This window comes from Platalea leucorodia (assembly GCF_965183815.1).
Source record: "Platalea leucorodia genome assembly, chromosome: 8".
NCBI lineage: Eukaryota > Metazoa > Chordata > Aves > Pelecaniformes > Threskiornithidae > Platalea > Platalea leucorodia.
The window spans coordinates 51,650,475-51,655,005 of record NC_138830.1 but is presented as its reverse complement, the minus strand read 5'-3'; positions in this window follow the sequence as shown (position 1 = coordinate 51,655,005).

Below are 4,531 nucleotides of genomic sequence, written 5' to 3'. Positions count from 1 at the left end.
GGAGGAACACTCCTTACGACAGCACGACCCAAAAGAACAGGCAGAGCTGAGAGCCCCGGCTGTCCAAAGTAGGATGTGGGCAGTTACAACGCATGCCCTCTTGTTATGCATCCACTTTGCAGAATTTTGACTTAAATCAGTGTTGCTTTTAAAAATAAAGTGTACCCTGTTAAATGCAACTTTTGAAAATTCCTCAGAAATAAATTCTGAGTGCTTTTGTTATTATTTAAGGATAATTTGCAGAGATGACCAAAAATTATGTGTATTCGGACTAGCTGATTTTCTGCCTGGTTGCATCCTGAAGGAGAATTAACCTTTTTCCTCTGAAATTGTCCGCAAAGCTGAAGGAATCAGTTCAGATCTCCCTGTGGCCTTTACTTTCCTGCTAGTCACTGCATTTTTCACAGGGGTCTGTTTCCAGTCCCACTGTGTCTCCAAATGTGAATGTCCTGAAATGCAGAGAGATTCAAATCAATGCCATGATCTGAACAGATCTATGATGTACCTCTGCTGTTATGCTTAATTAACTTAGGACATTCTAGGCTTTCTCTCCAAGCATCAGTCTTCCTTTCTCCCATGGATACTGTGAAGTCCCGCAGTGAGCCTTGTTGTTATGACCTAATTTTTCTACAAACTGAGAGATTTAATTTGTTCAGGTGCCAGGCAAAGGGAACACACACTTGTAATTCTCCTGGCTACTCTAATTTAGCTGACTGAGATTTGAAAAATCAATAGGGGAATTATCTTGCTTTCTCTAGATTGTAACTTAATAATTAAAACATAATGAAAAGGATGACATCAGTTTATTTAGGAAAACTGTGGCTTTTTCTGCGGGTCCACTCCAGAACTTGTGTCCCTCTGAGTTGAGACAGTGGAGCTGGGGTTGGTTCCTCTTGCTAGGGAAACCCTCTGTTATTGAAAGCGCTGCTGTCACTGTTTAGTTCCAAAACTAACTGAATTACTCTTGGAAATAATATTAATTCCTAACTGCATTTTCAGATGATTGTGATATTTGACTGATCTGCCCTTTTCAGGTTCACTAGTATTAACACTTACGATCAGATAGTTTCTTCAGAGAATCCAGTGTGGTCCAACAAACACCTCTCAGGAAGTTAACAGTACTTATATATACATGCTTTATGTACATATATACACGTACATATGCCCATCATATATAGAATACTGCTGTATAAGAAGCCTTGTGTCATCAGTAAATCTGAGGAACTTCTCACTGCAATTACATTGGCAAGTACAATTAATGTATGACAAAGTACACAGCGTGATGATAATTCATTCATTGGCAGTAGGAGAATTTCATATTTAACGTCTTACTGCTTCCTAGATGAACTGTGAACATCCGTAATGAATACCGTCCACTTCAGACCATTTCGACTTAATATTTAATACCACCTTCCTCACCATTACACTCCCTTCTAAGAATCCTGTCACAAGAATGCCCTTGCCAGACCTGACAAAATACAAATACATACGTTCCTGCAAGTCTGCACAAGTGACAAATAGCAGTTCATTATCTTACAAATGCTTTATCACTTGCACCGTTTGTGAATCACTCTCATTGTATCCCATAGTTATATTTAATCAAATAACGTACAAGCGTTAAGACCGCACATCTACACACATCTTGAGGTAAGCTGAAAGTATAACTGGGAAATACACCATTTGGTACTTCTATATGCATTATGTAATGTGGACTACGTGATAATTTTATGTCTAAAACACCAAGTGACTTCCTAGAAAGCCAGACTACCAAGTGCACCGAATGTGCCTTAAGTTAAATATTTAAAAGTATTTAATTGGCAGATGAGCAAAATACAGGAGAGTGAACAACTGCCTTGAATGTATCAGCTGGCCAAAGCTGTTGTCCCGTGAGGGATGATGCATTTTGAAAAATTATATGTTAAGGAAAATCCAAGGTACTTTATTCTGAAAGTGGGAGGCTCTCTGAGAACTTTCTATTTAGTTCATTTTGAGGACCCCAAACACACAATACTGACATAACTTATCCTTGGCTGATTGCCTAACTAGCACGTTACGATTCAACCCAAACACTGCCTTTCAATGAACAACAGCCATTCTTGACATTCTCAACGTTCCCTTGACAAAATGATCATCTATGAAATTAATCTCTTTCATGCTACTTTTTTCCTCATCCTCCCCCCAGTTAATTGTGAACGAGTAAAATCTGTGCTGGTTCACATAAATGACAGCTGAAATGACTTGGTGTAACACTTTTGTGGTGCTCAAATAACATAAAAATGTATTTGCCTGTATTTTGTCTGGATGATTCCATCCCTTTTCAATGCCCCACCTTTGTTCAGATCAATGTGCTGGCGAGGGTTTTCCACTGGGACTATTAGAGACTTAACTGGTGTTACTTCCATTTCCTACTGGAAGACCTAAATGAAAAGTTTACACGTGTTCAGCTTGCCTTTGCTCACAGAAAATAGGAACAAATTACCAGGGAATGAAATGGAGTATTTCAATTTATGCTCCCTAGTGAAGATGTTGCCAAAATTGTATAATACTACAGTGCTTTCAAGGAAACCCGATTAGAGACTGCCCTGGTAAGAGTAGCTGGCAGAAGCACAGCTCAGCCCATGTGTTTGCATAACATTTGTTACTACGCACATCATTATAAATGGTCCAAACTTTGCCCTCTTATCTGCATCTATGCCTCTCACAGGAACAGTGAAAGAAACTAATTTGTGAGCAGTATTTGACCCTTGGAGAACTACACGCATCTGCTTAAGGCCACTTTTCCACATAAAAACACTTTTCAGCAAAATGATTTAGCATGTGTTTAATTTTAATGATTTGGCTTAAGTGTCTTTTTGAGTGCTTTATCAAGCTACAGCAATCACCAGCTGCTTAATAAATATTGGATTAAAGTCTGTAAAGGGAACTGACACATGTATCAGAAAGACAAAAATGGAAGAACATTGCCAGACACTAAGCTTTTCTCTTTGCAATGCACTACTGTGTTCTTTGGGCTGAAGGACATTTTTCAATGATGCTGGAAATTGCAACACCAATATTATAGTTGACAATAGAAAAGTGTAACAGGGACTGTAATTCTGGCAGTTTTCTGGACGTATACAGTGAAACCTCCACAGAATTCAATGCTCTTAGAGAAAACAATGGAAACAAAACTATTAGCCCCAAATACGCGTGAACAGTAGTTGGAGTTCAGCAATACTTTTGGGTAGGTGCCGAAGTGAAAAATCTAGGCTTTGAGTTGGTAGGCATTTGACATGCCAGGATATTAGTAGAATAAATGTTCGCTAATACATAGCAATAAATAAGTTGGATTTTTAAAATTATCACAACAAAAGCAGAGAAGATAACAAATAAAAACTTAGGTTTTTTTAAAGCATTGCCACATGTCAATATATCGGTTCATTACAAACAACTTAAAATGGTTGTTTTCCAGTGAACAATTAAAAAACCCTCCAGCGGTAAGGAAATTCTTCTGGCACAGCACCGACTACAGTAAGTGCCGCCAATAGTCATCACAGAATGGTTTGGGATGGAAGGGACCTTAAACATGATGTGCTTCCAACCCCCCTGCCGTGGGCAGGGACACCTTCCACCAGACCAGGTTGCTCAAAGCCCCATCCAACCTGGCCTTGAGTAGTGCCCCGTTGATTTATATATCCTTAAAATTTTGAATAGCCCTGCCCAGCTGGATTGCTGTGCTTCGTTTCCATCACACTGGGCCTCTGTGCCTTTGGGTTCGCTTCCTCTCAATACGCAGCGGCACTGAAGCTTCCCGTGATCCCCACCGCCCACCGCTTCGGCGTGGAATCTGTCTGCGAGCCTTTGAGATCTCAACGCTCAGATACTTTCCGCTCCCAGGAGCAGGACCAACCCTCCCAGATTTTTCAGTGAAATACAGCCTTTCCAAGCTCTTCAGCAAAGTCAGAGCAAACACTCAGATTTGAAGAAAATACCACCGGGCTTTGATAACTCTCCTTTGTGTAAGTAAGTTTTGAGTGACACATAACGTAGCCCTAATAGCAAATTGCTGACTCCATATCCAACGAGACGTGCGGTGAGCGATCAGTTTCACAACCTCAACCACAGTTCGTATGATGTACTACAAGGGTCCCCGAGCAGTATTCAACAGGTTCATTTCTCCTTTCATCCTTACAGCCACCCCACGCATTTGTTGTTCTTCCTTCCCATATCTAGAAAATAAACCCCTTCTTGCGACCAACTGAAGACAATCTGAAGTTTTAAAGTTTAAATAATTAATTGATAAAATTTATATATAATCACATAACCTGAGATGATTTCTAGTACAAGTATGACTGGATATTTTCTAAGCACAGGGTCAGCTCCAGCTCCTTTCACTCTCACGCTGTCTCAGCGTATACTCGAAGTGCCAAGCTTACCGTGACTTTGGGATCACGAGGGAGGAAAGCTTGTCGCTCACCCGAGGCACACGGCGCGGGCAGAACGGGGCTGCTGCGCCCAGTTCTGCGCTGCCCTCCCACAGCCAGGAGGCCAC